Genomic DNA, 23,999 nt, shown 5'->3' on the forward strand with positions numbered 1-23,999 from the left:
GCCAAATAGTATTTTTTTTTTTTTTTTTGGAATAAATTTCCAAGGGAAATCCATTAAAATTCTAAAGTTTAATCTGTCCAGATCTCACCGATTCTCTGTAACATTTTGGTTCACGAAAATTTTTTGAATAATTTATTTAGTCCACAATAGAATTGCTTACTTTTCCACATGGCCAAATAGTAATTTTTTAAATCATTTTTGAAAAAATTTCCAATGGCAGTCCAATAGCATTCCAAAATTTAAAATGTGCAGAAGTTACCGATTATCTCTAAATTATTGGTTTTTCAAAATTGCATTAAAAATTAAAAAAGTCCACATTACAATTGGTTATCTTTCCTTTAGGCCAAATGATAATTTTAAAAATATTTTTTCTACAAAATTGCAATGGTAATCCAGTAAAATGGTAAAATTATTTTGTCCAGATCTTGCCAAGTCTCTCTAAAATTTAGGTTTCAGGAAGATTAGATAGGAATTTGCTAAATCAAAAGGCAAACGTTGTTTGAAAATCAATTGGGAATCATTACACAGTGTCCAGCCTTTTTCACATTTTAGATAAACTGTGTAATGTCCAGAAGTAACAGTAGGTCCATCATGGAAAATTATTGCAACAGTTACAAAAGTTTTTCCTGAAATTGATAATTGCTGTCCTGTAAACTTCTTTATTAAAGTATCCAATTTTGAACCATCAGCTCTACATCGTTGCATCATTAAAATTACATACTGTCCGTATTCCCTTAAAATTAATGTTGAAAACATGTCAGAATTACACTCACCACATTTCATGCTATGATTAGCATCTTTAACTAATTTTGCAAAAGTGACTGTTTTACTCTCTGGCAATGTCAAATAAATAAACCTTTCATTATCAACAATAGAGCCACATATATTATAACAATTATCACAACTATGTTCCCATTTATAAGAGAGACCAAAAAAAATGTCAATGGGAACTCCTTCTTCTTCCACTACCTGAAGAAAATACATCAAAAATTCGTGTGCATCTTGCTGTTCATTTTGAGAAAACTGTGTTCGTCCTGAACATACATCTAAAAGTTTTCTAATATCAGTAGCACTTTCTATTTGAGTTTTATCTTTACTTAGCTTTTGAAAAAGGAGACTCAGCTCTGAACAGAATCTTTTTCCCTGATTTACTATTATCTGCTCTTGCAAACTTTCCAGATAAAATGCAACATTCAGCACTACATTAGCGTAGCAGTTGACACCAGAGCTATTTTAAAAATGACATCCTACAACCTGTTCTTCATTGTCCTTTTTCTTTTTGCTTGCAATTACATCACTCCTCTTTTTTTTCCTCTTCTCTATATCTTCATTACAGATATTCTCATTTCTCCTTTTACGAGAAACTACACGTTTCTCCAACACAGGATACTGACCTAAATGAGGAGCATAGCTTCTTCTTAATCTATTATACTCCTTTACACAGTTTGTATCAGCACTAACTTTTGAGTCATCAAAGTCTATCATGAATAAACCTGATAATGTTTTGACTCGTGACAAAGCTACATATGCCATACCTTCTTTGAACACAGTTGAACCAATGTTCACAAATGCACAATCTACAGTCAATCCTTGAGACTTGTGGATAGTTACAGCATATGCTAGAGAAAACGGAAACTGCTTCCTACGTACATATAAGTCTTTCACAAGCATAAAACGAACTGTACAACGACAAATATCTTTAACTTCATCTATCTGATCAAATTTTATCTGTAAACATTCAATTCCTTCTTTTTTCTGATAATTAATAAAACCCACAACTCTTCCCATCGCTCCATTCACTAAGCCTTTCTCAACATCCAAATTTCTCCTTAAAAATACTCTACAGTTCATGCAAACATATAGATTTTTTTCTAATCCTGCTGTTTTGGAGATGTTCTTCTCTAGTGAGTCCAATTTATTTTTCAGTTTGCCTGTTACTGTGACAGTAATTCTTCCATCCTCAATTTTGTCCACTGCTTCCAATTTCCTGATCTCTTCCTTTTCCAATTTCAAAAGCTCCTCATTAAATATTGAGCATTCACGTAGAGTTGGCATTAAGCAGATGACACTTTTGTTTTCTGCAATATTCTTGTATATTTTCTCTGCAACTATTTCTTCCTTTGGAAATAAATTATGTAGCAGCCGACTCTGTAATGCTTTTTTCCCAACTTCTGTGAGTAGTCCAATTCTGATATCTTTCAGAATACTTCCATATTCTTCATCGTTTGCTTGCCTCATATTAGTTGTAAGTTCCTTGTACTCAAAGAAGGACCAAATATTTGTATTTCCAATGCTTCCCAATGACTTCTTCGTGTCTTCATGTGTCACAGTATTAAACACTGGTTGTCCTTTAACTGGAGTAAGTTGCAAAAGATCCCCAAAAACTATGACGTGTTTTCCACCAAATAACACGTCATAGTCTGTCTTCAAAATTTGCTGCATTCTTAAATGCACAAAGGCAAGCATTAAGTTTGATACCATGCTCACCTCATCAATAATGAGAACTTGCATCTTCTTCAATACTCTTGAAACTTCCAAGGATGCTTCTCCAGTTAGCTTGTTGAATTGTATTTTGTTCTCATGCTCCACTGGTAACATTAGCAAACGATGTAAGGTGATTCCTTTTATGTTATATGCTGCTAACCCAGTTGGAGCAGTAACCACACAAGACAAAGTAGAATCCGTTTTTTGCTTTAGGTAGCTTCTGATGACTTTAATTAGGAAACTTTTTCCAGTGCCAGCTTGTCCGCTTACATACATCCTGATTGGATGAAATGATGTGCATGAGCACTCTTTTTTTTCATGTAGAAATCCGTGATCAATTTTGTTTTTGATCTCTTCATAAATGTGTTGCTGCTCTTGATTCAGTTGTCTTTCCAAATTTTGTAAGTCTATAAATTCTTCTTGAGCTTGATTCATAGCCGTTTCCACTTCATTCATGGCTATTGATGCTTCATTTTCAACGATTGGTTGTCCTAGGGGATCTTGACTGAGTGTTCCAGAACTTTGGCTGTCCTGAGAACTGTCTCTAGCTATTTCTGCTGCAATTGTAGTTTCCTGTTCAATTTCTTCATTTAACATTTGCAGATAAGTTGAGAATGTACTGCATTGTATGCTGTCTTTGCAAGCATTAAAAGAATCTTCATAGCTCTGGAATTCTCCCAGTAGTTCATCCTCTGTACGCCATGGTTTAAACAACTGTAAAAGAGCCAAGTAGTAAAATTCTTTCTTGTCGGTAGTGTCGCAACTCAGCTTCCGGTGATTTATCAAACTTCCTTTGGTTTGCTTCACCAAACATCCTTCTTCACCAACAACTTTATATTTTCCACTGTTGATGTCTTCTGCAGCTTTCCGTGAATAAATGTAGTTCTGCAACACTTCATAGAGACACATGTTCTCCAGATGATGACTTCTCTTGGGATAATATGTGTCCAACATGTTTGTTTTCAATATATCTGTACTTTCTGGGTCATTCTCAGCCAAATATTCAATTTCTCCAACAGATTTCAGTACCCGATTTCTCATTGCTGCAAGGCCTAAACTTGCCCAAATAATTCTTCTTGACTTCGAGTAGAGACTTGCAGAAGATAACCTATCTGAACATTCGTAGGATCCAATTTCTCGATGCGATAACATCTTCAAACTGAAACTGTACAGCTTCTTACTGACAGTCTTCTCGTGAGAAATCTCTTCCCACATTTCCTTCAATTCTGTTTTTTCTGATTTCGTAATGTAAGACGTTACATATCGTGCAACAGCAATGGAATTGTCAGCTACATACTGTATATCCATGTTAGCGTTCCACATGGATAAAATGACTGGGTTGTAGTCATTTATATTTTTTGATTCTTCTTTTCTTTTAAGGTTGTAGGTATTCTTAGGTGATTTTCTTGTGATAGTATGTCTCACAGCTGACATAAAACTGTTGACTCTTCCATTTGAAAGAACAGGTCTAGGAAATCCAAATCGACATTTAGTGTAGTATTTTTCTTTGCTCTTGTATTTCCGTCGACAGTATTTTCCACACCGATGACTTTGGAAACGTAGAACTTGCTCCTTTAACTTGTTCTCTTCTGTGCTTTTTGGTATACCACATGTTGCATATTCTTCAATGTAAGATAACACTGCTTCATCAGTATCTGTTCCAAACTTTGGGGCATCCTTGATCCACAGCAGCATATGAATATGAGGAGCACCTCTTGCCTGGTACTCTTTTCTCCAAAAGAAATCCACTACTTCTCCAAGGGGTGGATTTTTTTTATTGCAGATGAAGGACATCATAGCCTCAAATCTATGATTGAAATATCTGCAAACATTAACCGGATCCAATGAGCACAGTTCTCCTGCTGTCTTGTATTCGATGTTTTTAATGTTTGAATTGGCCTCTCGTAGAAAATCCAGTAAATCATCCCAAGCGTACTCGGCACAGCTTAGGGTAAGGAACCATGTTGGTGTTCCTAAATTGCGTAACATGCATTTTAGTTCACCATGGCGTCGGTACCAATATTCATTTGTCCCACGCTGACAAGCCATCAGATTGATCAGTTGTGTTTCCAAATGATCATCTCGGTGCTGCACTTTCTCCATAAAATCCTTAGCAGACACATTTTGTAAATGTACTCCACTTTTTAAAATGTGATTTACTGCATAAGACAGTGCAGACAAGTCGCTTTCAAATAAAAGATGGAACAAATAAGGAATACTTTGTCGAAATCTGGGATCTTCAGCATATAGTCTTGTAGTCCGATACTCTGAAGCTGGAATCTGTTCTGGACGTTCATCGTATCGTCCTCCTTTTCCTTTAGGAAACAGCTGGGGAAAACATCGAGCTTCCAAGCTCTCCTCCCATACACTCACGGGATTTCCTTTTGCTTTCTTCATCTGAAAGAGATCAATATTGTCTCCCATAACTTCTTTCGAATGGAGAGGATGTATGCTAAAATGTTCATAAATTTCTTCTTCCTTTGACTTGTCCACTTTTTCAATTTGTCCAGTTGGTGTTTCTGTGTGTTCTTGAAAATCTTCTTCTTCTTCTTCTATATAAATTGATTCATACCATTTGTTATTTTTTTTCAAATACAAATTTGCTCTTTGTACTTTCCGCACATCTACCAGCTCCTGCCAAATCTTCTTATTCTTTGTAGGTACACCATTAACCAGAATAATTAATGGTTCAGTTTCCAAAGTATCCGCATCAATAGTTTCCATATTTTTTTTCAAATCCAAGGGCAAATACACCACTCTACCTTTTAAACCTCTCAGTAAATCTGAAGGAGGTAATTTACCAGTTTTGGGCTCCATACGTACTATGGTCTGGAACGGATGAACACATTGAATGAGTATAGACTCATATGTATTTAATTCAGAAAGTTCAGCAGGAATAGCATCCAATTCTAAATTATTATGTACAGCTCTGGTCGGCATTCTATTTTCCTCTAACTTGTTGTAACAGTATTTACAAATACGCTGATCTTCACCCAATTCAAAACAATTTTCAAGAAATATATATGTGGCAAAATCCATCCACTTATAATTATCTTCATTTTCACTCTTTCTGTAGAGATCAACATTCCTAGTTTGTTTTCTATAATGAGTTCTGCGGCAACAAATACAAGTAACATTTGGTCTTTCATTAGAGACTATTGCAAATTTTGTTATGTGATCATTAAATGTGTTACTTACAGAGGGTTCTACATTCTCTTCCACTTCTGCCTCATTTACTGTGTCCTTCTCTGCACTGTTTTGTTCAGGACCAAAGTAACAAAACTGAATTTCATCAACAACCTTCTCTACATCTGATACCGTTCCTCGGAACAGAGCCCTATTCAATTCATTTAACTTTATTGCTGGACTTTTGGCAAAATACAACCGTCTCACAAACTTTCTCATTTCAGTATGATGAACAGCCAGCATCCTAAAATGATGGAAAACACTATTGCACACTTTTCTAGATAGACAAGCAAGAGAATGACCCTGCAAACCAGTATTCTCTCTCACTCTGCATGGATCCAGACTTTGAAGCACCTTAATCTTTTGTTTTACACTTTTTTTACTATATTCTCTTAGAAACTCTCGAAATCTGTCAATAGATTCCTGACGCACAGTGCAAATACTACTACAATTCCAAGTGTACACTGGGGCTTTAGGACGTCTCCCCATTGCCTCATCTGCCATCACTTGTACCTCATCTCTTGGAACCATTATCTCCTTCTCCATTATGCAACCATTTTTTACTTCGTATGAACGACCTCTGGTGTCAACTGCATGCAGCAAACTATTACTTTGAAAATAGCTCTCTTCATTAAAAAAAGGTTCACTACTTGAACTATGCATCCACTTTCCTAAAAACACTTTACAAAAGTTTGTTCTGTTCACTACTCTTTTGCTTTTGCTTTGTGATTTCAGTACATTAACCATTTTATCTAATGTACGCATCCTATTCAAAATTAATATGAATAGTTTCCTTTTTAATTCTAATGCTTTTGCTGCAATGGCTTCAATTTCTTTTTTTCTCTTGTAATATTTTGCCTTTTGCTTATATTTCTTTACATCCTTTATCAAATTGGACATAACTCTTCTCTGAAACATTTTTCTACGTATCTCTTTAAACGCTGTTTTTCTGTTTATGTTAAACTTTTCAATTGCAGAAGGTATATTTGCATTAACTAAATTCTCAATTTTTTGCTGTTCTCTATGTTTTGTTACGTTTTTCCGAGGACAGACATTTTGTAAATTTTTCTTTGTTTTGAATATTTTGTTAAGAAATTGTTTTTTCTGCTTACCAGAAGATTTTTTCTTTTTCCCAACATGAGCATCTTCTACTAACTTTGGTCCTCCAGTTGTCTTCAAATATAGTTTTTTTTTTAGCGTTTTTTGAACTCGAGATTTTGTAGGCATCTTAAATTTTGTTCACTGTTCTTCAGCAATACCTGAAAAAAACTAAAAAAAAAATCCTTTATTGTATTTAAATATATTACTACATTTGTTTTCACAATAGTCACAAAACAAAATTTCTTTGCCAATTTGAATGCACACAAACTGCTCTTTTTTTTGGGCAAGTGAAAATCTCTTTTACAAACTGTCACATTATGAAACCACTTTTCAGATTTTTTAAAAAGCTCATGTCCACAGTGCTACACTCCAGCAAGGGCAACCAGCCTTAGTGAAGCTCAATGTATTTGCATTACAGACTGAAACCTGAAAACCCCACTCGCTTGTAAATACTTTGCATGACTATACACGGCAAGCACATGGGTGTGTGCTAAGACTCTGCTTCTTCCCCCAAAAATTCGCTCCCCCTTTCCATCTAATGCAACTGTGAAATCACCAGAGCAAGACGCAATAAATCGCTGCCTATAATTCCTCTATGCACACAGAGTCATGTTTTCACATTAGTCCCAAAACGAAATTTCTTTGCCATTTTGAAAGCACACTTACTGCTCTTTTTTTTTTGGGCCGAGTGAAAATCACTTTTACAGACTGACACATTATGAAACCTTTTTTAAAAATTTATTTAATTGCACATGTCCAAGCTGTTTTTTTTTCAGACCACCACCATGTGTATTCTCTGTGTCTGCCTACACTCCAGCAAGGGCAACCAGCCTTAGTGATGCTGAATGTATTTGCATTACAGACTTAAACCTGAAAACCTCACTGGCTTCTAAATACTGTGCATGACTATACATAGCAAGCACATGGGTGTGTGCTAAGCCTCTGCTTCTTCCCCAAAAAATTCGCTCCCCCTTTCCATCTAATGCAACTGTGAAATCACCAGAGCAAGACGCAATAAATCTCTGCCTATAATTCCTCTATGCACACAGAGTCATGTTTTCACATTAGTCCCAAAACGAAATTTCTTTGCCATTTTGAAAGCACACTTACTGCTCTTTTTTTTTCGGGCCGAGTGAAAATCACTTTTACAGACTGACACATTATGAAACCTTTTTTAAAAATTTATTTAATTGCACATGTCCAAGCTGTTTTTTTTTCAGACCACCACCATGTGTATTCTCTGTGTCTGCCTACACTCCAGCAAGGGCAACCAGCCTTAGTGATGCTGAATGTATTTGCATTACAGACTTAAACCTGAAAACCCCACTGGCTTCTAAATACTGTGCATGACTATACACGGCAAGCACATGGGTGTGTGCTAAGCCTCTGCTTCTTCCCCCAAAAATTCGCTCCCCCTTTCCATCTAATGCAACTGTGAAATCACCAGAGCAAGACGCAATAAATCTCTGCCTATAATTCCTCTATGCACACAGAGTCATGTTTTCACATTAGTCCTAAAACGAAATTTCTTTGCCAATTTGAAAGCACACTTACTGCTCTTTTTTTTTAGGGCCAAGTGAAAATCTCTTTTTACAATTTGAAATCACTTTTACAGACTGACACATTATGAAACCACTATTTTTGATTTATTTAATTGCACATGTACAAACTGTTTTTTTTTCAGACCACCACCATGTGCATTCTCTGTGACTGCCTACACTCCACCAAGGGCAACCAGCCTTAGTGATGCTGAATGTATTTGCATTACAGACTTAAACCTGAAAACCCCACTGGCTTCTAAATACTGTGCATGACTATACATGGCAAGCACATGGGTGTGTGCTAAGCCTCTGCTTCTTCCCCAAAAAATTCGCTCCCCCTTTCCATCTAATGCAACTGTGAAATCACCAGAGCAAGACGCAATAAATCTCTGCCTATAATTCCTCTATGCACACAGAGTCATGTTTTCACATTAGTCCTAAAACGAAATTTCTTTGCCAATTTGAAAGCACACTTACTGCTCTTTTTTTTTAGGGCCAAGTGAAAATCTCTTTTTACAATTTGAAATCACTTTTACAGACTGACACATTATGAAACCACTATTTTTGATTTATTTAATTGCACATGTACAAACTGTTTTTTTTTCAGACCACCACCATGTGCATTCTCTGTGACTGCCTACACTCCACCAAGGGCAACCAGCCTTAGTGATGCTGAATGTATTTGCATTACAGACTTAAACCTGAAAACCCCACTGGCTTCTAAATACTGTGCATGACTATACATGGCAAGCACATGGGTGTGTGCTAAGCCTCTGCTTCTTCCCCAAAAAATTCGCTCCCCCTTTCCATCTAATGCAACTGTGAAATCACCAGAGCAAGACGCAATAAATCTCTGCCTATAATTCCTCTATGCACACAGAGTCATGTTTTCACATTAGTCCTAAAACGAAATTTCTTTGCCAATTTGAAAGCACACTTACTGCTCTTTTTTTTTCGGGCCAAGTGAAAATCTCTTTTTACAATTTGAAATCACTTTTACAGACTGACACATTATGAAACCACTATTTTTGATTTATTTAATTGCACGTGTCCAAGCTGTTTTTTTTTCAGACCACCACCATGTGCATTCTCTGTGACTGCCTACACTCCACCAAGGGCAACCAGCCTTAGTGATGCTGAATGTATTTGCATTACAGACTTAAACCTGAAAACCCCACTGGCTTCTAAATACTGTGCATGACTATACATGGCAAGCACATGGGTGTGTGCTAAGCCTCTGCTTCTTCCCCCAAAAATTCGCTCCCCCTTTCCATCTAATGCAACTGTGAAATCACCAGAGCAAGACGCAATAAATCTCTGCCTATAATTCTTCTATGCACACAGAGTCATGTTTTCACATTAGTCCCAAAACGAAATTTCTTTGCCAATTTGAAAGCACACTTACTGCTCTTTTTTTTTCGGGCCAAATGAAAATCTCTTTTTACAATTTGAAATCACTTTTACAGACTGACACATTATGAAACCACTATTTTTGATTTATTTAATTGCACGTGTCCAAGCTGTTTTTTTTTCAGACCAACACCATGTGTATTCTCTGTGTCTGCCTACACTCCAGCAAGGGCAACCAGCCTTAGTGATGCTGAATGTATTTGCATTACAGACTTAAACCTGAAAACCCCACTGGCTTCTAAATACTGTGCATGACTATACACGGCAAGCACATGGGTGTGTGCTAAGCCTCTGCTTCTTCCCCAAAAAATTCGCTCCCCCTTTCCATCTAATGCAACTGTGAAATCACCAGAGCAAGACGCAATAAATCTCTGCCTATAATTCTTCTATGCACACAGAGTCATGTTTTCACATTAGTCCCAAAACGAAATTTCTTTGCCAATTTGAAAGCACACTTACTGCTCTTTTTTTTTTCGGGGCAAGTGTAAATCACTTTTACACACTGACACATTATGAAACCACCATGTGTAACTACAACAAAAACAATTCCCATTTCTATTATTCATTTCTTAAGTTACCACATACATACCCTCTCAAACTGTAAACTCACCTTTAAAATTAGTTAGTTGTGAAAGAAATGTGACACTCAAACAGCAGATTATCAGAGCCAGGATCTCTGTTGTGTTCACCTCTCTCCTCTCAGCAGAACCAGATAATGGCAAACTTTCCCTCTATTTTTCCACACATATACATGTAAGTTTCAAATCTCAGTGCTTCCCCCTTTTTTTCACATGTAATCACACATTTCTATTGGTTGAAAACGAACCCTTTTCCAAAAGTACCCTTCCCCCAACTTGACTTCTGCCTAGTACCCTTCCCCCAACTTGACTTCTGCCTGCTACCATAGCAACAGCTCATGGAACACTGCTGTGTGCAGTTAGGTCAGAAGTTCGACACACAATGTTTCAATTCCACAGAGCAAGAGTGCTTGACTTTTCAAACCTAACAGCAAATCCATAGTACTGTTCTTTGGTTACACATTTTTTTGTACCAATACAAAACATGCTTCTATTAATTTTCACATACAGCCTAGTTTTTATTCTAGAATGGTATGAAACAGCCAATCAGTTCTTTTTGTTTTAAAAAAATATGTATGCCTCCATTTCCAAACTGTCTTTCTTTTCATATTGCCATTCTACTGAAAGACACCTCCTGAGTGCATCCAGTTCTCCTTTGAAGATGTTCACAGTGTGGATTGTAGGGCACAGCTATGTCTTCTGGAGTGAAAAGTATGCAGAGAAAACAGATATGGTGAGAGACCTTGCTTTGCCAAATGTAGACATTAAATGGATTGGTCAGAGAGGGTTAAAGTGGCACCAATTGATGCCATTGGTGAAATCCTTCATTCAAATCCAACACCCTGACCTCATAATAGTGCACTGTGGTGGCAATGACCTAGGCACTTTGACTGGGGTAGGTCTGGAAATGCTTATGAAGGACACCTTTGCACAACTGTTTTCACTTTTCCCTAAAACTGCCTTTGTGTTTTCCAACATATGCCAAAGGCAAAAATGGAACTGGTCCAATCATTTCTGTCCACAGATTGACAAAGCAAGAAAGCACGTCAACAAATCTGTTTCTGCTTTCCTCCGTGACTATGGTATGGGTGCCATTTACCACAACAACTTGCGTTATGACATGCAAGACATTTATAGAGGAAATGGTGTGCACTTCAATGATGAAGGGAACAGAGTCTTCCTCTTGAACCTTAGACTCTGCATCGGTACTTACTTGTAGGTACCACTAAAAAAATGACTTCATAAACACAACAGCTCTTTTTAGATCTCCCTAATTTCTAAACTCTTAAATCTGCTTTTCATTTATCTATTTTTATTTTTTTACCGTACGCTTACCGTAAGCTTACCGTACGCGTACCCCGTGATTTTTTTTAAAATCAATAAATGTTTTTTTTGTACTTTTCTGTCCTTCTTTGACCCCCTTACAAATGTTAGGGGGTCTGTAACTCTCCTCATTGCCCCCTTTCCTTGTTTTCACTCTTTTTTTTCAGAGTGAAATACACAAAATGGCGGCCGCCGCTTCCTGGTTTCGGCCGATTCGAATGTTTACTAAGATCTAACAGCCAATCAGAATCGCGCTCGCGCACGCCGCCGTACGCTTACCGTAAGCGTACGGTAAGCGTACCGTAAGCGGGCTCAGATATATATATTGATTTAAAGGCTATTTTCTCAGAATCTACTGAACAGATTTACACCAAACCTACAAAAGGCACTTCCTTGACCTAGGGACTACCTCTCTGCCAAATTTTGTGTAATTCTGTTCAGCCGTTCGGGCTGTAGCTCGTTCTAAAGGTCCCATGGAAAAATGCATGGGAAAAACGCGTTTTGGGACCCCCCTTTTATCTCAGCCCCCGCTTGACGGATCCCCCCGAGACTTTCAGGGTAGGAGCGGAGCGTAGCGCCCCACCTATTTTGAGAAATTCGCGAGGATTCGTCGACCGGCGCCAAAGTTATTCAAAATAGAATGTTGAGGTTTTCCTATGGAAACGTGGTCCTAACTATAACTACCTACTGGCGACCGCCAGTAGGTAATATATATATATATATATATATATATATATATTCATAGAAGGGTTTGCCTTTTGTGGGATGCACTCGAGATGGATGGATATAGCACAAAGGAGATGTGGCCCCCAACCTCCAGACAGTTCTTGCGACGCGTTTCGGGCCTTGCGCCCTTCTTCTCTGGCAACTGTCACACAAACAAACAAGCGCCACTGCCAGGTGATTCCTTTAAATAATTTATTAAATCACGCCCTTGTGGGCCGGCTGAAATGCCGTCTCAAAGCATCCTGGGCCTGGTAGTTTCAATGTCAAATTCAAACCCGTGTGGGTTGCTTGTTACAAAGGTGAATTTTCGAAAGTTTCTTGCTGCATGGTACACGGAGACAAACAAACTCCTTGATAGTGCGCATCCATTACTCACGCACTTGGCTGCCCCAATAAACAGTCGCGGACTCGCTGTGTGTGGCGCGGTGGTGCTTCCCTCGACCTGGCGGGCCGGAATATATTCATAGAAGGGTTTGCCTTTTGTGGGATGCACTCGAGATGGATGGATATAGCACAAAGGAGATGTGGCCCCCAACCTCCAGACAGTTCTTGCGACGCGTTTCGGGCCTTGCGCCCTTCTTCTCTGGCAACTGTCACACAAACAAACAAGCGCCACTGCCAGGTGATTCCTTTAAATAATTTATTAAATCACGCCCTTGTGGGCCGGCTGAAATGCCGTCTCAAAGCATCCTGGGCCTGGTAGTTTCAATGTCAAATTCAAACCCGTGTGGGTTGCTTGTTACAAAGGTGAATTTTCGAAAGTTTCTTGCTGCATGGTACACGGAGACAAACAAACTCCTTGATAGTGCGCATCCATTACTCACGCACTTGGCTGCCCCAATAAACAGCCGCGGACCCGCTGTGTGTGGCGCGGTGGTGCTTCCCTCGACCTGGCGGGCCGGAATATATTCATAGAAGGGTTTGCCTTTTGTGGGATGCACTCGAGATGGATGGATATAGCACAAAGGAGATGTGGCCCCCAACCTCCAGACAGTTCTTGCGACGCGTTTCGGGCCTTGCGCCCTTCTTCTCTGGCAACTGTCACACAAACAAACAAGCGCCACTGCCAGGTGATTCCTTTAAATAATTTATTAAATCACGCCCTTGTGGGCCGGCTGAAATGCCGTCTCAAAGCATCCTGGGCCTGGTAGTTTCAATGTCAAATTCAAACCCGTGTGGGTTGCTTGTTACAAAGGTGAATTTTCGAAAGTTTCTTGCTGCATGGTACACGGAGACAAACAAACTCCTTGATAGTGCGCATCCATTACTCACGCACGCAGGAGTTTGTTTGTCTCCGTGTACCCACACGGGTTTGAATTTGACATTGAAACTACCAGGCCCAGGATGCTTTGAGACGGCATTTCAGCCGGCCCACAAGGGCGTGATTTAATAAATTATTTAAAGGAATCACCTGGCAGTGGCGCTTGTTTGTTTGTGTGACAGTTGCCAGAGAAGAAGGGCGCAAGGCCCGAAACGCGTCGCAAGAACTGTCTGGAGGTTGGGGGCCACATCTCCTTTGTGCTATATCCATCCATCTCGAGTGCATCCCACAAAAGGCAAACCCTTCTATGAATATATTCCGGCCCGCCAGGTCGAGGGAAGCACCACCGCGCCACACACAGCGGGTCCGCGGCTGTTTATTGGGGCAGCCAAGTGCGTGAGTAATGGATGCGCACTATCAAGGAGTTTGTTTGTCTCCGTGTACCATGCAGCAAGAAACTTTAGAAAATTCACCTTTGTAACAAGCAACCCACACGGGTTTGAATTTGACATTGAAACTACCAGGCCCAGGATGCTTTGAGACGGCATTTCAGCCGGCCCACAAGGGCGTGATTTAATAAATTATTTAAAGGAATCACCTGGCAGTGGCGCTTGTTTGTTTGTGTGACAGTTGCCAGAGAAGAAGGGCGCAAGGCCCGAAACGCGTCGCAAGAACTGTCTGGAGGTTGGGGGCCACATCTCCTTTGTGCTATATCCATCCATCTCGAGTGCATCCCACAAAAGGCAAACCCTTCTATGAATATATTCCGGCCCGCCAGGTCGAGGGAAGCACCACCGCGCCACACACAGCGGGTCCGCGGCTGTTTATTGGGGCAGCCAAGTGCGTGAGTAATGGATGCGCACTATCAAGGAGTTTGTTTGTCTCCGTGTACCATGCAGCAAGAAACTTTCGAAAATTCACCTTTGTAACAAGCAACCCACACGGGTTTGAATTTGACATTGAAACTACCAGGCCCAGGATGCTTTGAGACGGCATTTCAGCCGGCCCACAAGGGCGTGATTTAATAAATTATTTAAAGGAATCACCTGGCAGTGGCGCTTGTTTGTTTGTGTGACAGTTGCCAGAGAAGAAGGGCGCAAGGCCCGAAACGCGTCGCAAGAACTGTCTGGAGGTTGGGGGCCACATCTCCTTTGTGCTATATCCATCCATCTCGAGTGCATCCCACAAAAGGCAAACCCTTCTATGAATATATTCCGGCCCGCCAGGTCGAGGGAAGCACCACCGCGCCACACACAGCGGGTCCGCGGCTGTTTATTGGGGCAGCCAAGTGCGTGAGTAATGGATGCGCACTATCAAGGAGTTTGTTTGTCTCCGTGTACCATGCAGCAAGAAACTTTCGAAAATTCACCTTTGTAACAAGCAACCCACACGGGTTTGAATTTGACATTGAAACTACCAGGCCCAGGATGCTTTGAGACGGCATTTCAGCCGGCCCACAAGGGCGTGATTTAATAAATTATTTAAAGGAATCACCTGGCAGTGGCGCTTGTTTGTTTGTGTGACAGTTGCCAGAGAAGAAGGGCGCAAGGCCCGAAACGCGTCGCAAGAACTGTCTGGAGGTTGGGGGCCACATCTCCTTTGTGCTATATCCATCCATCTCGAGTGCATCCCACAAAAGGCAAACCCTTCTATGAATATATTCCGGCCCGCCAGGTCGAGGGAAGCACCACCGCGCCACACACAGCGGGTCCGCGGCTGTTTATTGGGGCAGCCAAGTGCGTGAGTAATGGATGCGCACTATCAAGGAGTTTGTTTGTCTCCGTGTACCATGCAGCAAGAAACTTTCGAAAATTTACCTTTGTAACAAGCAACCCACACGGGTTTGAATTTGACATTGAAACTACCAGGCCCAGGATGCTTTGAGACGGCATTTCAGCCGGCCCACAAGGGCGTGAATTTATAAATTATTTAAAGGAATCACCTGGCAGTGGCGCTTGTTTGTTTGTGTGACAGTTGCCAGAGAAGAAGGGCGCAAGGCCCGAAACGCGTCGCAAGAACTGTCTGGAGGTTGGGGGCCACATCTCCTTTGTGCTATATCCATCCATCTCGAGTGCATCCCACAAAAGGCAAACCCTTCTATGAATATATTCCGGCCCGCCAGGTCGAGGGAAGCACCACCGCGCCACACACAGCGGGTCCGCGGCTGTTTATTGGGGCAGCCAAGTGCGTGAGTAATGGATGCGCACTATCAAGGAGTTTGTTTGTCTCCGTGTACCATGCAGCAAGAAACTTTCGAAAATTCACCTTTGTAGCAAGCAACCCACACGGGTTTGAATTTGACATTGAAACTACCAGGCCCAGGATGCTTTGAGACGGCATTTCAGCCGGCCCACAAGGGCGTGATTTAATAAATTATTTAAAGGAATCACCTGGCAGTGGCGCTTGTTTGTTTGTGTGACAGTTGCCAGAGAAGAAGGGCGCAAGGCCCGAAACGCGTCGCAAGAACTGTCTGGAGGTTGGGGGCCACATCTCCTTTGTGCTATATCCATCCATCTCGAGTGCATCCCACAAAAGGCAAACCCTTCTATGAATATATTCCGGCCCGCCAGGTCGAGGGAAGCACCACCGCGCCACACACAGCGGGTCCGCGGCTGTTTATTGGGGCAGCCAAGTGCGTGAGTAATGGATGCGCACTATCAAGGAGTTTGTTTGTCTCCGTGTACCATGCAGCAAGAAACTTTCGAAAATTCACCTTTGTAACAAGCAACCCACACGGGTTTGAATTTGACATTGAAACTACCAGGCCCAGGATGCTTTGAGACGGCATTTCAGCCGGCCCACAAGGGCGTGATTTAATAAATTATTTAAAGGAATCACCTGGCAGTGGCGCCTGTTTGTTTGTGTGACAGTTGCCAGAGAAGAAGGGCGCAAGGCCCGAAACGCGTCGCAAGAACTGTCTGGAGGTTGGGGGCCACATCTCCTTTGTGCTATATCCATCCATCTCGAGTGCATCCCACAAAAGGCAAACCCTTCTATGAATATATTCCGGCCCGCCAGGTCGAGGGAAGCACCACCGCGCCACACACAGCGGGTCCGCGGCTGTTTATTGGGGCAGCCAAGTGCGTGAGTAATGGATGCGCACTATCAAGGAGTTTGTTTGTCTCCGTGTACCATGCAGCAAGAAACTTTCGAAAATTCACCTTTGTAACAAGCAACCCACACGGGTTTGAATTTGACATTGAAACTACCAGGCCCAGGATGCTTTGAGACGGCATTTCAGCCGGCCCACAAGGGCGTGATTTAATAAATTATTTAAAGGAATCACCTGGCAGTGGCGCTTGTTTGTTTGTGTGACAGTTGCCAGAGAAGAAGGGCGCAAGGCCCGAAACGCGTCGCAAGAACTGTCTGGAGGTTGGGGGCCACATCTCCTTTGTGCTATATCCATCCATCTCGAGTGCATCCCACAAAAGGCAAACCCTTCTATGAATATATTCCGGCCCGCCAGGTCGAGGGAAGCACCACCGCGCCACACACAGCGGGTCCGCGGCTGTTTATTGGGGCAGCCAAGTGCGTGAGTAATGGATGCGCACTATCAAGGAGTTTGTTTGTCTCCGTGTACCATGCAGCAAGAAACTTTAGAAAATTCACCTTTGTAACAAGCAACCCACACGGGTTTGAATTTGACATTGAAACTACCAGGCCCAGGATGCTTTGAGACGGCATTTCAGCCGGCCCACAAGGGCGTGATTTAATAAATTATTTAAAGGAATCACCTGGCAGTGGCGCTTGTTTGTTTGTGTGACAGTTGCCAGAGAAGAAGGGCGCAAGGCCCGAAACGCGTCGCAAGAACTGTCTGGAGGTTGGGGGCCACATCTCCTTTGTGCTATATCCATCCATCTCGAGTGCATCCCACAAAAGGCAAACCCTTCTATGAATATATTCCGGCCCGCCAGGTCGAGGGAAGCACCACCGCGCCACACACAGCGGGTCCGCGGCTGTTTATTGGGGCAGCCAAGTGCGTGAGTAATGGATGCGCACTATCAAGGAGTTTGTTTGTCTCCGTGTACCATGCAGCAAGAAACTTTCGAAAATTCACCTTTGTAACAAGCAACCCACACGGGTTTGAATTTGACATTGAAACTACCAGGCCCAGGATGCTTTGAGACGGCATTTCAGCCGGCCCACAAGGGCGTGATTTAATAAATTATTTAAAGGAATCACCTGGCAGTGGCGCTTGTTTGTTTGTGTGACAGTTGCCAGAGAAGAAGGGCGCAAGGCCCGAAACGCGTCGCAAGAACTGTCTGGAGGTTGGGGGCCACATCTCCTTTGTGCTATATCCATCCATCTCGAGTGCATCCCACAAAAGGCAAACCCTTCTATGAATATATTCCGGCCCGCCAGGTCGAGGGAAGCACCACCGCGCCACACACAGCGGGTCCGCGGCTGTTTATTGGGGCAGCCAAGTGCGTGAGTAATGGATGCGCACTATCAAGGAGTTTGTTTGTCTCCGTGTACCATGCAGCAAGAAACTTTCGAAAATTCACCTTTGTAACAAGCAACCCACACGGGTTTGAATTTGACATTGAAACTACCAGGCCCAGGATGCTTTGAGACGGCATTTCAGCCGGCCCACAAGGGCGTGATTTAATAAATTATTTAAAGGAATCACCTGGCAGTGGCGCTTGTTTGTTTGTGTGACAGTTGCCAGAGAAGAAGGGCGCAAGGCCCGAAACGCGTCGCAAGAACTGTCTGGAGGTTGGGGGCCACATCTCCTTTGTGCTATATCCATCCATCTCGAGTGCATCCCACAAAAGGCAAACCCTTCTATGAATATATATATATATATATATATATATATTTTTTTTTTTCTTCAATGTGGTTTTGTTACCGGATCGCTCAACAGCGGGTGCAAGCGTAGGGCCAAACCAATACCCAACATCAATTTTATAACAAAGGACGCCGCACTCTGGAACTTGTCTTTTTATATTTTTTTCAACAGAACCCAGTCTGTCACACCGACGCGTTTCGGCCTGGCGGCCTTTCTCACGGTGGGTGGCACTACTTTTTTGCCTAAGACTTATGGGACATGTAGTTTAAATATAACTCAATACCAAAGCGCTTTTACTCAACTGTTTACAGTAGATGTCCAAGGACTGAATTTAGGTGTATAAATGCATATGCTAGTCCTGTACTGAGTGACTGTAAGTATGAGTGACTGTACAGGTGAGTGAGTGGAGGTGTATGTAGACCTAAGAGTCAATAAGTGGGTATGTAGTTATTGGTATTGGAGTATCTATGGTTTTCAAAATGGCCGTCTGAAATTTTGAGTCGGTGTATCAAAGATTATATTAGGGTGTGAGAAGATGCACTAATTTATCACATGGATGACGTCATCCGTGATGTCATCAGTGATGTCATTTGAGACATTGAGTGATGTCATTTGCATATGGCCATGTCTAAACTGGGGTGGTGTAGTGGGCAAAAGAACGATGGATTTAACCCAGATCTCTTGACTGGGGGAGAATGTATGCATTGTCAGCATTCCGTCCATCATTTGTTTGTTGTAACGTCATTTGAGATGTCATCAGTGATGTCACTGACCATGTCATGAGTGATGTAATATGTGACGTCATCAGCAGTGCATTGCGGGGGCGCGAGTTATAGATAGCTGAACTAACAATAACGGGGGAATTTCTAGGGTTTTGCACGAGGGAAATGTCCAGCTAACTATAACGCCCCTGAAACCTATGTTTTTTTCAGTGAATATATATATCGGTAAATCGTCTCTTGTAGCCTTCATTCGTAGAAAAGACGAAGCGAACGCATAATATGGTGCAATTTTGTTTATTCAATCCTGTGCACCGACGGTGCCATAACGCGTTTCAGCACTCGTGGGGCCTTGATCACATGACACGTTAGAGGAGCAAACATAACCTTTTTAAAGTGACAGTGCTCATAACCGTGACTATAGAATTCATAGACATGGAAAAAATCGTAACAATTTTGTTCACAATGGCAAATCAGTTCAACATATTATGAACTACCATTGGCATAATAAATGTGGTGCAAAATGAGCAATAAAGATATAAATATCAATAAATATGTAAATAAATAAATAAATATTAAATAAGTACATACAATGCTCATAAAAGATGCGTGAATAAAATGATATTAAGAACCCCACAGATTGGATAAAAATACATATTAAAGGTAAAACAAATGTAAACTTTATCATATAAATAATGTCATATTCCCAATCTAACACGGTTCAATTATGTGCATCTCATTGGCAAATTATTGCAATTGTGAATACGAACTAATATAGCCCATGTGGGCTTTCGGTCAATCATTCCATGCCTAATAATAAAGTGCCAGTGCAATTTAAAGTGTCACCTAGTGAACCCGGAGGTTGACATGTGCAAAATTAGTGCAAAAATACAAAAACTAAATGTTAAAAACATTTGATGAGACAGCGACAAGATTTAAACAGTTCGATTAAAACCAGAATTTTTATAAATATGTAAAGAAGTCCTCACTAGAATTCAAACCATGTGGTGTCATACAGTCCATCTCCAAAATATACTTGGTCTCGAGCATTCTCAGCATTGCCTCTCGGTCACCGCCTCTTCTCAGAGGTGGGACCGAATCCACAACGAAATATTTAAGCTCAAGTGATTTTTTTGCATGCACTTCCCTGAAATGTCATGCAACGGGATACAATACATCACCATTGTTGATTGCCCTTATGTGCTGGAGTATCCGCTTGTGGACCTGCAGCTTGGTGCTGCCTACATATCGCAGGTCACAAGGACACTGCAGCACATAAACGGCAAATTCAGTCTTGCAAGGCAGTTTTTTGTTGATGTGGATTGGTTTGTTGCTGAAAGGCGTAACGTATTCAGTCTTACTGACACCATGTTTGCAAGCTTTGCATACAGCACATTTAATGAATCCTTTGCTGGCATTAAGCCAAGTCGCATTGTTTCTCACCTCTGGGCTACTTTTGACTAATGCATCGCTCATGGAGCGGGATTTCCTAAATGTTATGTTGGGTGGCCTAGTTATTTTGCCACCTAGGACTGGGTCATTTGTCACCAATTCCCAGTTTTTGTTGATCATCCTACGTACAGTTTTAGGTTGAATACTGTAGGTGAGAATTAGTCTAGATGGTTGTGTTACCTCTGATAACAGGTTTGAATCAGTGCTAGCTTTACAAGCCAATGACTGTGTTCTACCCTGTTCGTTCACTCTGATCATGGCTTTATTGATCACATCCAGTGAGTATATATATATATATATATATACACATACAGTAAGAAAAATACATTTAATATATATACAAATATCTATAATAATTCCTTAAATTATTAATATGAATATTAAAAAGAAATACAAAAAAAATAAAAACAATTACAATTCAACAATAATTATCATGACTCCAATAAAAAAGAAATAGGAACACTGTTACACTTTGCTCATATTACATTTACTATACTCAATCCAACATAAACAAAAGCAAAAAAAGTGTTGAGGGAGATGCAATTGCTGTACTAGCTGCAGTCTAACCAGCAGTAGGGAATGTGTTGGACTTCAGAGGGGTTAATTAAGTATTCCCACTCCAACACCAAAAAAGTATGGTAAGTTTCAGACTTTGAAGGCATTACATTTACTATTCCCATTCCAGTCTAAGCAACAGTAGGGAAAGTGCTAGACTTTGAAGGGTTTAGCTGTACTATGCCTACTCCACTCTAAGGAATAGTAGGGAAGGTGTTGGATGTCGGGGTCAGATTTCTTATTCTCACTGAGAGTAGTTAGATGTACTATTCCCACTCCAATATAACAAACAGAACTGAAAGTGTTAGACTGCGGAGGGGCTACATTGACTATTCCCATTCCAGTCTGAGCAACAGTAGGGAAAGTGTGGACTTCGGACATGTTACATTTGCTATACCCACTCCAATCAGAGCAATAGTAGGGAAGGTGTTGGACTTTGGAGAGGTTACATTTATTATTCCCAATCCAATGGAAGCAACAGTAGGGGAAGTGTTGCACATTCGTGAAATTACAGACATCATTACTACACATAATCATATTTAGATAAATCACTTTTGCTAACAAATGTAAATAGCTAACACCGAAATAATATTAATAGATAGTTAAACACATATCAAAAATATATAAATTATAGAGAGTAATATTTCTATTGAAAATAATGCCAAAAATATCTAATAAATAAATAAATTTAAATACAAATCACTTCCCTCCCTAGTAACCAAAATAATAAAAACCACATATAAATAAAACATTAATACAAATAAACTAAATTAAATTAAATTAAACAAATAACATGGAAAACAATGATAAATATTAAATACATACTACAAAAATAATAATGAATTGGTTAATTGACATTTTAATATTCAATTAACAAAATGTAATTTAAAAAATGAAAACGTAAATAGCTTCCTACCTAATTCCTCTGCAAACCCAAAAACCACTGCTAAAATCTAAGGGGCCGGTTAAAACTTTGGCAGGCACACTGCCAGCCCTCAGCAGCGGCAGTCGAGAGAACGCCGCCAAGCAGGCGGCATCCCAAACGCCGCGCCGCATTATGACGTTACCCCGGGACTGGCGATGAATCTGCGATGCATTCTAGGCGGAGGCATGTTTCGGCTCTAGGGAAGAGCCCAAAGCCAATGCCAGCTGCACTGCTGCACTTCCAGCAAGTCGAGCGCACTGTTTCAATGCACCATGTTGTGCATGGCAAACAGTGTGCGCAATGACATTGCTCGAATAGGGGAGCACAACATGGACCCAGGCCACAATGTACATGGGTTACATGCCGTGGGGCCCTTTTTGTGCCCCTTTACCTGTCTTTTTGCTGACCTTTCTATGGCGGCTTCCCCTTCGTGGAAAGTTTGGCGGAAAGGCAGGTCACAAGACACATGATGTGTCAATGCCAGTACGTCCACCATTGGCCACCGCTGTCCCTATCGCTGCCGTAGCTCAAATGATAGTGGTGGCATCGGTCTTGTGGCAGTCCAACCGCACAGATCGTAACTGGGCAGTAGGACCGCCAAAGATGGTACAGCAGTCACAAGTCCGCTGAAGTTGTAATCAGCCCCTAAATTACTAATTAAACTTTAAAAAGTAAATTAACAGCAAAAATCTTAATTTACACTTACATAATTAAAAACAATTATTCAATTAATGCATTTAGGAATTAATTACCAATTTAATATTTTAAAACAATAATAAAAAATTAGATAACATTAAAAATTAAATTGAAATGTGAAGAACTCCCCAACCCATTACCCTATGAACCTAACAACCTGCTACTAAAGTCTAAGGGCCCAATTACGATGGCGGTCCGATGATCATCCGACCGCCATCGCAGCATGATTAGGACTGACCGACAACTAGTTAGCAACCAATTCCACCAAATTATGATGTGACTGCCATGTAGGCAGTCAGAATCATGGCTTTTTCCATTGCAACTTGTGCTGTGGCCCAAAAAGGGCCGCAGCACAAGCTGCAATGGAAAAATAGATGTTTTTAAACATCCATGCACTGTGTACCAGGCACCATGTGGTGCCTGGCCCATGGGGTATTGATGTGTGGGGGGGCACTACATGTGACCCCCAGACCTCATAGCGGTGGCCTATGGGGTACAAGGGCCCTGCTAGGGACCCCCAGAGTCCCTTTCCAACTGTTTTTTCATGACTGTCAGACCACCATGAAAAGTCCGACGGACAGGGACATCGCAATCCCTGCAGCAGTGCCTGCACAAGCACCACCCCTATTGTAGGGAATACGATCAGACCGACAGCTTGAAGAATCTGTCCTTTCCTCCCACGATGCTCTCTGACTGACCACATCATAATGTGGCAGTCTGACCGCTCTGCTGGCTGTCGGTTGGACCACCATCGAAGGCCTGTCCGACCACCATCCTAATGAGGCCCAAAAATACTAATTACATCTAGAAAATGCCTTAAAAAGTCACAAATTATAAAAAAAAATCAATCAATAATATGCTTAAATCAATCAAATATTTAATTTATACTAACAAATTAATGAACATCAAAAAATGTTTTATTTAATAAGTTTTCCACCTTAGACCCCTACTTCCCCAAAACCATCACATTATAAATTATTAATTATATTTAAAAAGAAAATTAGTTATTTAAAAATTGCCAACCTTTATATAAAAAAATGATTCATGATTAAACTATTTATACTGACACCTAGAATAAAAATGCAAATATATATATTCTAAATTAATTAAAAAGAACTATGTCTTACCACTTTATTAAATTAACTTATATTAAATACAACAATATTCTTTAAAACTATATTATATACAAAAACACATTTCTTTCCTTCAATATTCTGCTACATGATATTTTTGTAGTAACAATATTTTAGAAA

Source organism: Triturus cristatus, chromosome 8 (assembly GCF_964204655.1).
Source record: "Triturus cristatus chromosome 8, aTriCri1.1, whole genome shotgun sequence".
Classification (NCBI taxonomy): Eukaryota; Metazoa; Chordata; class Amphibia; order Caudata; family Salamandridae; genus Triturus; species Triturus cristatus.